This window comes from Macaca fascicularis, chromosome 12 (genome assembly GCF_037993035.2).
Source record: "Macaca fascicularis isolate 582-1 chromosome 12, T2T-MFA8v1.1".
Taxonomy (NCBI): domain Eukaryota; kingdom Metazoa; phylum Chordata; class Mammalia; order Primates; family Cercopithecidae; genus Macaca; species Macaca fascicularis.
Window position 1 is genome coordinate 136,096,256 of NC_088386.1, and position 12,531 is coordinate 136,108,786.

A 12,531-nucleotide genomic window follows, 5' to 3' on the forward strand; every position below is an offset into this window, starting at 1 on the left:
TGTTCATAAAAGATGAACGCACCCCTTTCTCTACATAGGTGTTGCTTTTTGTCAAAATGGGACCCCTCTGAACACACAAGTCCGCACCTTGCTACTACAAGCACTTTCAAAATTAAACTTTCCTATCTGTCTGGGGGTTATTACCTTCTAAAATCAGGAGACTTTTCCTATTGCCTTTAGCAATGCCTGCCTGCAACTTGCAAAAATAAATCATGGGAGCGTCAGCTTCCAGAGTGGAAGGAACAGTTTCCTTGCTATGCACTGCAGCCCAGCCCTCGGTCACCACTTGGAAACCTCATGAATAATCATCAAACCATGACGGCAAAGTGCCATTCTGGAAACTCAGTATTTACTTCTCTTGAGGATATGGTCATGCATTTCCCAGTTGAGATTCCAAAAAAGCCTTTAAATATTACAGGTATGTGCAATAGCTGGGCTTGCTGAGATAGGAATTGGGGAAGGTGGAAACCCAGGTCAGTGCTGTCCCGCAAGGCATCCTGTCTGTCACTGTGCAGAAAATTCAGCTTTTGTTGAACCGCACTGACTGGAGTCAGAGGATCTTACAGTCCACACTATATCCACTCGATTCTGGCCTGCCTGGACCTTGTGTCTTTATCTGTCTTTATTTGTACACCACAGTCTGTTGAAGGCCTCTTCCCTGTGTGTGCCTCCTGAGGCTCTGTGTGTCCTGAGCATTCCTGGGCTAAGCCCCACCCAGACATGGCCGACCGTGCCAGGAAGCCCAGTGGGTTGGAGAGGACCAGGCCAAGAGCCTCCCAAGAGAGGACATCCCATGCCCACAGCAGGGGCCCCAGTGTCCCATTCAAATAGGCTGCTCCAGAGGCAGGGCCCACATAGCCATCTTTGACCCTGCTTGGGTTCGCCCATGGTTGGGTGAGGGGGGGGACAGGTGTCCTCAACATGAGGCACTTCTGCAGATATGGGTTTCTCTCCAGGCTTCGAGCTGCAGCACTAAACTTCTGTCTAGTTTAGAAGAGTCCTGAGGGTTCAGGATGAGGTGTGTCAGGAGCTTCTAGTTGGGAGAAGGATCGCTGGGTAGAAAGGACAGGGAGGGTAAGGATGAGAGCAGCGGCGGTGCTGGGCGGGGGGGTCGCTCCTTGATGGGGACTCTCCCCCAACTCTAACCCTCACATCTCTTCCCAGAGCTTGAGGCTGCTCAGGGAAAATGGCTTGTTGGCAGTGGTTGGCAGTGCTTAGCAGTCATTGGCAACAGTTGGCAATGATTGGCAGTGTCTAGCAGTGGTTGGCAATGATTGGCAATGGTTGGTAGTGGTTGACAGTGGTTAGCAACGGTTAGCAGTGGTTAGCAATGATTGGTAGTGGTTATCAATGGTTGGCAGTGGTCAGCAATGGTTGGCAGTCATTGGCAGTGGTCAGCAGTGGTTAGTAATGCTTAACAGTGGTTATCAGTAGTTGACAGTAGTTGGCAGTGGTTGGCACTGGTTGGCAGTGGCTAGAAATGGTTAGCAGTGGTTGGTCAGCAATTATTTGCAGTGGGTGGCAATTATTTGCAGTGGTCAGTAGTTGTTGGAAGTGGTTAGTAGTGGTTGGCAATGGTCAGCAGTGGTTGCCAATGGCTAGCAGTGGTTATCAGTGGTTGGCAGTGGTTAGCAACACTTAACAGTGGTTATCAGTTGTTGGTAGTAGTTGGCAGTGGTTGGCACTGGTTGGCAATGGTTAGACATGGTAAGCAGTGGTTGGCAATGATTTGCAGTTGTTGGCAGTGGTTAGCAGTGGTTGGCAATGGTTGGCAGTGGTGGGCAATGGTCAGCAGTGGTCAGCAGTGGTCAGCAGTAGTTAGCAGTGGTTGGCAATGATGGGCAGTGGTTGGCAGTGGCTAACAGCTATTCCTGGGCTCTTTGCCTCATTTCTCAGCAGTGTAGGGCCCATCAGGCAGAGGGGCATGTGCACAGCTCACCTGTGAAATGTTGGTTCCTCTCTGTAGGACTGTAAAGAACCCTGCTTTGAATGGAGACCAAGAAAGACCCTGGGAAGTGGCATGTGGAGGTGACCCCCTGGACTGGCCCGAAGACCAGCTCTAGAGAACAGACGGACCCTCCAGGGCTGGACTGTGATGGCAGAGCTGACTCTCCTCCTCAACAGCCCGTCCAAGGGGGCCTGAGAAGAGCCCGAGTCCCCAGGCCTGCAGCTCCTGCACCGCTCCTGCCAGCCCGCCTTGCCCCTCAGCAGGCAGATCCAGCGAAGGCAGGCTCAGGGGAGAGCTCTGGTTCCAAGATGCCCCAGGAGAGATGAGGCTCTCAGTTGGAAAGGAGCGAGGTAGGGCCACAGCAGGACGGGAATGCTGTGGGAAGGGGCACAGACGGAGGTCTGCAAGTTCCACACACCCTTTGGGGAGGGTGTCAGCAAAGACAAGCAGGCCCTCCCTGGGCCTCCAAGCCCAGTGCTGTGTGGCTGAACAGCAGGCCTGGCCCTGAGTGATCACCTCCAGTCCCTGAGGCCTCCAGTGCAGGCTTCTGGGTAGGAGTGAGGCCAGCAGGGGCCTTTGCACCTGCCAGGGCACCAGCACACCAGGCGGGCCTCGGGACAGCTGCAACGTGGTGGGAAGTGTGGTGGGGACTGAGGTTGCTGACAGTAGGGCTGGCTGACAGAGCAGCTCCCAGGGCTGTGGTGAGGTGGGAGGGTACATGGCCTCCCTCTTCTTTGACACTTGGCAGGGAGCTGCAGCCACACAGATGCTGCTGGACTGGAGCCCCAGGCAGAGCGCTGTGGGCAGAGAAGGCGGCAAAGCAGGCTGCATTCTAGGACCCGCTCAGACGGGGCTGATGTGGACATGGGAGGAGCTGTTCGGTCTCTGCGGTCCTCACCCTTCTCTAGGCAGTGGCTGCCTGCCTTTCTGTAGTCCAGCTGAAGAAAGAAGGCAACAGCAAAGAGAAAAATAAAGAGTATCATTCCAAGGGGCCCTATGTCTTGAGGCACTGCCAGGTGCAATAGGGAGATACTAAGAGCTGCCTTTGATGGGCAGTAACTGCAGGCCTGGCCCAGAATCACACCACTTAAACCTGTCCCTGCCCTCCCAGGAGGCATCATTGCAGCCTTCCAGGGGAGGTTTTGGAGGCCCTGAGAGGTTATCTGATGTGCCTGAAGCCCCACATCTAAGACAGATGGACACCTTGAAGACAGTGAGTTTTTCCTGGTGGAACAGATTCAAATGAGGATCTATCTCATCCACGCTGGGTGCAGCTCTTCCAGCCAGAGGTGTTGGTCTGGACCCACTTCCTGAGCAGTCTTCAGACTGGGGACCCTCCAGATTCCTGAGGGGATGTTATGAGGGTCTCCACCCCACTGTGATACCCCAGCTGTAGAGTGTGGTGGGGTCTGGGTGTCATGCTGCAGAGTGGGGAACACATCAGAAACAGGCGGTGTGGGCAAGGCTGGCAGAGTTGCTGCTCCCCGGAAGCCCGTGCAGTGCCTCGAGCCCAGGGCCAGGGGGTGCCAGCTATGGCTGACTTTCAGGAAGGGGATGACACCCGTTGATGGGCACATCATGGATTCTGGGTGGAAAAAGTTTTCCTAAATAATCAGACCCCAGGCTTGTCTCTTAAGCATATGAGGGATCCAGATTTACACCACATGGCATTCTAAACTAAGAAGTTAACATTTAGTCCCTTTGCTGAGCTCGAGCTCAGGTCAACCCAAGGTGTTTGTCATAAACAAAGAAAAAATCATACCACAGGCTCCCAATGTGGTCCCCATAGCATGAGGATGGGGGCTTCCGGATTGGGCTCAGGGGTTCAGCATTTACCAGATATAGGAAGATCTGCACCTTTCAGCACTTCATCTAAACAACCTGAAAGTAAACAGCAAGGAAAGGGTTAAATACATTTCAAAATGAAGAAATCTAAATTCTGAGAACCAGATTGTGAGCGTGTAAATAAGATATGTGTGTGTGTGTGTGTGTGTGTGTGACAGGGTCTCACTCTGTTTCCCAGGCTGGAGTATAATCACGGTTCACTACAACCTCAGCCTCCCAGGCTCAACTGATCCTCCCACCTCAGCCTCCCAAGTAGCTGGGATTACAGGCATGCACCATCACATCTGGCTAATTTTTAAATTTTTTTTTTTTTGTACAGATGGGATCTCACTTTGTTGCCTAGGTTAGTCTTGGAATCCTGGGCTCAAGCAATCCTCCTGCCTCAGCCTCACAAAGTGTTGAGTTTACAGGCATGAGCCACCATGCCTGGCAAATAAGATTTTATTCAAAATAGAACCAAAACAAACCTTTACAAATGGCTATATAGGTACTCAGAATTGAAACTTAGTGGAATACTTAAAAAGCAAATTAGATTCAGCTGAAGAGAGAATTAGTGAACTGGAAAACAGACATACTAGGCTGAAGTGTGTCCCCCCACAATTCATGCTGAAGTCTTACCCCCAGTAACTCAGGAAGTGAACGTATTTGGAGATAGGTCTTTAAAGGAGTAATTAATTTAAACTGAGGTCATTATGGTGGGCCTTAATCCAATATGACTAGTGCCCTTACAATAGGAGATTAGGATACACACAGAGAGGTGATCACATAAAGACAGGAAGAAGACAAGCCAAGGAGAGAGGCCCCAGAGGAACGAGTCCTGCCAGCACCTTGATCTCAGACTTCCAGTCTCCAGAACTGCAGGAAAATGAATTTCTGTTGTTTAAACTGCCCTATCTGTAGTACTTTGTTGGAGGAGCCTTAGCAGATGAATGCAATAGATTTAATAAATTACCCAGAATATGCATGGGAAAATAAAGAGATAGGAGGCAGAATAAAGTGAGAGGGATGACGCAAAGGGCTAGAAGGACCAATACGTAAATCATCAAAGTCCCAAAGGGAGAGAGAGACTGGCCACTGGGGCAGAGGAAATGCATGCACATTTTCCAGAACTGATAAACATGAATCCTCAGATTCAAGAAGCACAAGAAAGCCAGAGTAGAACATAGAAAACTAAAACCCCACCCAGACACATGATTGTGAAACTGCATGTGTCATACTCTGTAAATCATCTGCTCAGCTCCCACGCTAACCCTCTTTTAGCTTTTCCACTCTATCTTTCCATCTCTATCTGAAATGTGTGCTTCCTCAACTCCTTAGCAGTGAGGGTGCAGGCATGGGATATTGATTCTCTGGAATATTGCACATGCCCATTTCTTGGATGCCAATGTGGGAAGTATCGGTGGCAGCTGCAGGTAGAGAGGCTGGGCCCTGTGACAACCTGACAGCAGAGGTGTGGCTGGTCACCAGTCTCAAAGGTACCAGTGCTAATGGCAAGCAGGATGACAACATGATGCCACTGCAATGGTTGGGTTGGATATTTTTCCAGACAAACATTTGGAATGATAAAGAATGGACTGTTCCCAGTGGACTTGAGGGGAAAATTGACAAGGGTGAAGACGATGGGGAAAGAGGCTGGGCTGCAAGAAAGCCATGGCGGAAAGGAACAGTCACAGGAGACGCGGCGAGAGAACAGTGAGGCTGGGGGTCCCAGCAGAGGGGAGAGGTGCCTCAGCGATGGCCCAGGGAGGGAGAGCAGAAATGACAGAACAGTGAGTGTTGCTGGAACAGAGGGGTCCAGCTGGTGTGCTGAGAGTTCCCAGGGAGGGCACCACCCTCTCTCAGAATGACAGGAGGAGTCAGATACAGAGGAAGACTAGGAGGGTCTAGGGCATCTCTCAGAGTCTCAGCAGGGAAAGTGACACTCAGATTGGAGGGGGAAGTGTGTCTTAGCAGATGGCCCTAGGTGCAGGGAAACGGCTGGCTTCATTCAACTGTGAAGAATTGAAGAAGGGAAGGGGCCTGGGGGCAGGCAAGGTCTTCCCCTTTCTGAATTCTGTGGAGTGAGAAGCAGGCTTTGGTACAGCAGGAGCTGGGGATAGACTGCAGGGAAGGCAGTGCATTTTCCACGGAAACTGCATCCCTGGGACATCCAGGGCTGCACGGAAGGAAGCAGAGCAGTAGGCCCAGCTCTGCTGGGGGTCCAGGGACGGGCTAAGGGGTCAGCAGATCTTCCACCAGGGGGAAGGACAGGGGTGTCCACCAAAGGAACCGGCCCCAACTGGGTTGACTGGACCTCCATGGAAACCTCCCTGGCTCTGACACTAGAAAAGGTTGTAGTAAAGATAGACACCTACTGCTTCCTGGAAAAATAAAAGTCAGGGTGCACAGGAGCTGTTTTCATATGATGAATATCCCTTAACATAACACCCCACATTATACCTAACAGTGAACTCCAGGGAAATGGCCCTTAAAATCAGAAACTATAAACAGGTGTTTGCCAACTGCATTAAGATTTAACAGGCTGGAGGGTTCGATGCCATGAGTCATGAACCCATCCTGCCTTTCACCCTGGCAACAGGACCTCCAAAAGCAGGAGGTAATGGCTTTGGCACCCAGAAAAGCGCAAGACAGAGAGCTATGGCTTCCCCAGCTCTGGTCCTTGGAGGCTCGACATGACCTAATTACATGCTGCCTTCCAAGCCTGATCGAGAGTAGACGTGGTCAGGATGCTCAAAGCCCCTCCCAGACCTTCTGTCTAGCCAGCAGCAGACCCACCAGCCCCTGCCCACCTATGCATATGAGTGGCACCGTGTCACTTGCTCAGATGGAGCAGTCGTTAAGTAGGCAAGGGCACCTGGGTTGCAGACTTCAGTTTGAAGAAAAAGGGATCCAGGTGTTCATCCAACATCACCCAGTACTGAAGACACACCTTCCCTGTGCCAGGCATGGCCCTGGAGCTGAGCACTTCACTGACCAAAACAGACCAACAGTACCACCCTGGAGGGGCTCATCTGTCTCCCAGGGAGTCGGCGTTGCTGGGGCCAGGAACCAGCAACCTTCGGGACACTCCAGTAGCCAAGCCTGTCACCCTCTCCCAGGTGCCACCTGCCTGGGGACTGAGCAGCAGTGCTGAGTGAAGGTGACGTTTGGGAAACCTCTCCCACAGGTGAGGCTATGTTGTTCTGCAAATCTACAAAGACAGAAGACCAGGAGGGACCGCGGCAGGCAGCCCTCGCAGGCTGGACGCAGACCCTTGAGTGTGAGCAGCAAGGAATCCATGGGAACAGACTGGGAGAAGGGCCCTGCACGCCTGCAGGTCTGCCCTGCACCTTCTGTTTGGAGATCATTTCTCATCAGGAGGCTGCGAAGGGAACTGGTGTTCCAGCTACGGGTGGTCCCACAGGGTGACCTTGTCTGTCCCGAAACCGAAGCCGTTGTACGAGGCTGGGTGCCACAGAATTTATCGTATACCCAATGGCCATGCCCAGGCCTGCAGGTTTATTTCCCCGTGATTTTCAGTATGCCCAGCTTGTCCTAGCTGCTTCACTAGGAAGTCCTGAGCCTCCGACAGGACACTTTCTGGGAGAATCACAGAGCCGTGTCTCTAGCGAGCAGCTTCCACGCTTTCTTCCAGACAGCCTGATTTCCCCTCATGCATGTGGGCTTTGAGAGCCGTCCCTGGAGAGCATCCGACGCTAGCAGGCCCAGGAGGACCACATCAGTCCCTCTCTTTGGGCAGCAGCCCTCCCCTTTCTGGGCTGGACTCAGCCCTCGTGGCAGGGCGGGCAATTCTGAGTCAAAGCCAGAATGCCAGCTCCCAGCCTCCTAGGAAGGACGGGTCTGTGCGGAAGGCTCTGCCACCGGCTCTGCCGTCGGGGCTCCCAGCAGCGGGCTCTCGAGGCCTGGCTTCTCCTGGAGGAGACCCCAGCTTCTCCGGCGTTCTTACGTTTCTGGATTTCAGACCCAAATAGGCCTTGCTCCAGGTTCTCAACGTCCTCCCCAGGGTAGTGCTGGTGGCGGCCTCCAGGTCCTGGGGTGCGGGTGGGCTGCTGGAGGGCAGGCCCGAGACCCAGAGGCGCGCCTCCCTCACCCGCCTTGCCGACACCAGGGGGCGCTGGAGCTCAGCAAAGGGCCGGGAGGCCGCTCTGAAACTCATGCCTTAAAATACAGGCAGGATCAGCCTCTGGAGCCCTCCCTGCCGGCCCGGCACGCCGGGCGCCGAGTCAGCGTGCTGCCGGGCCCGTGCCCCTGACGGACCTGGCACAAGGGGGCACCCAGGGGTCTGCAGCCGGATGGTGCGGTTCCCCCACCTGGGGTGAGACGCCCCCATCCCATTAGCGCACCCCTGCAGGAGAGCGGCATAAGCCTGGCTGCGGCCCCGCCCACTGCACCTCTCCCGTCCGGCCCCGCCCACAGCATCTCCTTTCTCCACCCCGACCACAGCACCTCCCAGACTTCAACCCCACCCACAGCACCTCCCTCCTCCTCGCCGGCTGCAGCTCCCCCCCTCAAGCCCCGCCCACAGCACCTCCCCCAGCACTGCCCAGAGCACTTCCCCCTCCAGCCCCACCCACAGCACCTCCCCCTCAGACCCCGCCCACAGCACCTCCCCCACCAGCCCCGCCCACAGCACCTTCCCCTCCAGCCCCGCCCACAGCACCTCCCCCTCAGACCCCGCCCACAGCACCTTCCCCTCCAGCCCCGCCCACAGCACCTCCCCCTTCAGACTCCGCCCACAGCACCTTCACCACCAGCCCCGCCCACAGCACCTCCCACCTCCAACCCCTCCCATAACGCCCCCTCCTCTGACCCCACCCACAGCACCTCCCCTCTCTGGCCCCGCCCACAGTGCCTCCCCCCTTCCACCCCACCCACAGTGCTTCTTTCCTCTGGCCCCGCCCACAGCACCCCAATCCTCTGGCCCCACCCACAGTCCTCCCCCACTCCGTGGCTGCAGCCCCGCCCACAGCACCTTCCTCCTCTAGGAGGGTGCCGCGGGACCGGGGACGCACCTGATGTCTCTGGTGGGGAAGGGGCACCCCTCTGCAGTTTGTATTGGTCACCTTAACAGTGAGGCACTGTGGTCACAGATCGAGTCCTAAACGAAAGTAAACCTCTGTTCAGTAGCCAGGGAGGAAGCAGGTTGTGAGAAATAATGTTCTTCAGACAGGAAACCAGTTTGGAGTCTGACACCATCCCAGGTTTTTTGACACCAGGGCTGTCCCCACGGTGCTCTCCCTGGGCCTGTGGCACCCACCTGCTGGCTAAGGTTAAGACCTGCCCTGGAGCGCCTGCCCAGCGGTGACTGTGTCCACAGCACTCTGGGTGGCACCTGCCCAGCCCCTTCTGGCTGTGCCCTGATCACAGGCATAGTTGGAGCAGAGTGTGGCGGGTGCCACCTGCACCAGGGGCTCCCCATGTGCCAGGCTTGGTGCCCACGTGTGCTGGGGATGCTCTCACCTGGTTCTCAGGGCAGTGGAATGCGGGGCACACTGTCACAGCCTCAATTTACAGCTGGGGAAGCTGAACCCCAGAGGAGTTTGGTGACCTATCCAAAGTCACACAGTCTGGAAGTGACTGAGCCAGCGTCTACCAGTGCCTGCGAGCTTGAGCTCACGTCTCCAAGAGGGTGCGAGCCTGGGTAAGCAGGGACTTGCTCAGCCTCCAAGGAAAACCGACACCTGCAGCAAATGACTGCAGGTTCAGGCTGGCCCCCCACTCTGTGAAACCACAATGACGAGCCCTGGGATATTAAGCTCTGGATTGGAAGAGGAGAGGTCAGGAGAGCAAACTCCTGCAAGCCCATGAGCCGTGGGAAATGAGTGAGGTGCTGGTTATTACGGAATGCGCCCAGCCTGACGTGATCACACACAGACACAGGCCTCTAGGGGTGGTGCTGCCAGCTGACCTCTGCAGGATCTCTGCACCCCGAACGGCAGGTCCACGTATCATTGCTCTTGCATGTCCCTCACTACCCCAGGAAACGGCCACCAAATCCCCCAAATCACCCAGGACACCAACACTGAACACAGAATTGTTTTTGGATTCCCTAATGTACAAGGGAAATCCTGGTGACTTCTTTCCCCAGGTTGCCTTAGCTTTCAGGGTTTCCGTGAGCTGTGAGCCCTGCCGTCCATCCTGGCCAGCCGCAGAGCACGGCAAGACCTAAGAGGAGGGAGAAGAACGGGGTTGTGGGGCATGGCTGGGCTGTGGCTCTATATGCAGCAGTCAGTAGATTGCATCGTGGCCTTGGGCTGCAGACCCCGGCCTCCTGGCATTTCTCATGCATCCTCCTGGGCCCCAGGTGCCAGGTTACGTGTCAGTGTGGAGACTACACCCCCTGACCCAGGCACATGTCCTCGAAGGCTGGTTCTTGAGGGCCAGCTTTGGGAGGACAGGTGAGGGCTCAGGGGTGACAGAACACCTGCCTGGGGTTCAACAGGCCACCCCCAGGCCTGGAGCCCCTGCTGCTCTCACCCTACCGGCCCAGGCCAAGGACTGCACTTCTCCTTGCAGTGGGCCCCTGTGAGTGTGTTGTGACCCCCTGACAAGGTCACCGTGCCTGTCTGGCCCCAGCTGCAGCCTGCCTGTGAGCAGGCCTAAAAACAGCCCTTGTTGTGGGGTGACTGGACAACCGATCCGGGTTGGGGCGAGGGTGTGGTCGCCACCCAAGGCTGCCCCGTGTCTGGGCAGGTCTCAGCTCTTCCTCTGATTCTCCCTCTGTCCCAGAGCCCGGTCAATACCTGGGCCAGGCATTCTTAACCTCCTGTGCACCGAGGCCCCATGGCAGATAGTGAAAGTTAGAGACCCCTCATCAGAATAACGTTTTCAAGTGCATAAAATACAATGCATAGAATCGCAAAGGAAACGCATTGCATTGAAATTGTTAGCACAGGTGAGAGCTGAGTTTTCCATACAGCGAGGTGCAGGTTCTTGCATCAACGCATCGCCTGGGACGTGCTCAGCAGTTGGAGCAGTGCTGGGCACCTCGCCGCCTGGGGACCCCGGCCACAGCTGCAGTGATGGGAAGACACCATGGCTTCTTCTGGGACCGAGTCACTTTCTTCCATGCTCACAATGGAAGGAGTACCACGTCAGCTTAGCTGAGCAATGGAACAGTTTCTCCCCATGCATGCTCAGGGGAGTGCCCACCCGGAACCTTCTCCCTCTAGCTCCCCTCCCTCATCCTTTGGGTGCACTGAGACCCTGAACCAGCTCTGTGGGGTGACTCCCAGCCCAGAACCCTCAGGCCCAGAATCCCCACCACCATGGGTGGTACACAACCAAGCTCCTTGGCCCCCCAAGAAGGTCTATGGGAATTGCCTGTTCCGGGTCTGCCTTCCAGCCTGGCCCTCATTGGCCTGGGACACCCATTGTCCTCCTGTTTGCACCTCTGCTCCTCCTGGGTAGAACACATCCTTCCTCAGCCAGCACGTCTCTCCTGCCTCCTCCCCCAGTGACCCCCCCACCAGCAGCCATCCCCTCATCCCATCTCCCTAGGGACATCTCTCTCTAGCCATCCATCCCATTCCAGGCCTCATCCCCGCTCCCATCAGGGCCTCCTCCATCCTGGATCCCTGGGGACAGCAGGAGCCAGGAACATGTGTTGACCCTAGTATTAGAAGAAGGCCTGCTTGGAGGGGGCTGGGTTAAGAAACAGGAGCTCCAAGTGGGCCTGACTGTCCTTGGCCTGAAGCACTGCTGACAGGAAGCAGCTGGTTTCCAGTGACAGGCAGGCTGGGGGTGGTGGCACCTGTCATCATTTCTGCGCTGCCTGCTGAGCTGAGCTCAAGTGTCTGTGCCTGGGAGGGGGTGGGCCGGAACGGGCACCACGCAAGCCTGCAGCAGAGGGCCAAAGGGCTGCCCGGCCTCAGCCCGAAGCTCCCAGAAAGCACCGAGCACAGAGGGTCCCTCCTGCCCCTCCCCTGAACCCCTGTGCCTCTGACAGTTCCCAGGCTCACTCCACCCAGAGGCCCCAGCCCCGTGGAAAGACCCCCGGAAGCCCCTACGGACACCTGGCGGCAGAGACTGGTGCCCTCCCAGGCCTACTTGTCAGTCAATCTCGGGCCCAGCTCCTGTCACCTCTGTCCCCTGAAGGACTCAGATCGCTGTGTGTGTATGTGTGGGGGGACTGGGGAAGGCTGGGGGGAGGGGGGTTGGGCTTGATGTCCTTCCATTTCCCATCAGAGAAGAGAATATTTTCTTATTTTCCCCTTCTGCTATTCCTTGTTTTAAGAGAACTTTTTTTTTAAGGAATTATTGTTTTGTTCTTAGTGAGAATATATCTCCCTAAAATTCTATACTCAAAATACTGTTTATTTTTTAAGTCACATGAAGATTTCTTAGCACCAATTTAGTAAACAGGTTTGCTTGTTCCTGACAGTTTCCAATTTGTAGGGATTCCTTTCTTGTTCTTTAGGATTTGTTGTTGTTGTTTAGTAAAGCATTTGTATGGTTCCAGAGGAGACATGACCCACGTGAAGCTCAAGGTCAGCCCCAGAATCGGCTTCCCTTCCCCTCCCGCACCACCTTCTCTCCCCACCCCCACTGGAGGCCATTTTTATTAGGTCAGGGTTTACGCATTCCTTGGTTCTTTTATATGAGAAGACCATGCATACCCGTCTCCAAGCCATTCTAGAAGCCTCTCTGACATGTCCTGCCTCTTACTGCATTTACACGACACTGCCTTCCACATGGCACACACGGCTCCCTTCATGACTTCCGATTCCTACAACGCA

The 12,531-nt window shown here is 55.2% G+C and overlaps 1 long non-coding RNA gene across 1 annotated transcript; it reads right to left on the reverse strand.

Annotated features, from left to right (window-relative positions):
- Positions 1–327: 327 nt before the first annotated feature.
- Positions 328–3,831, reverse strand: LOC141408149 (uncharacterized). Its single transcript, XR_012420983.1, has 2 exons — positions 3,711–3,831; positions 328–2,886 (listed from the first exon to the last, which is right to left on the reverse strand). It is a non-coding gene; the product is annotated as an uncharacterized lncRNA (long non-coding RNA).
- Between the last annotated feature and the right edge of the window lie 8,700 nt (positions 3,832–12,531).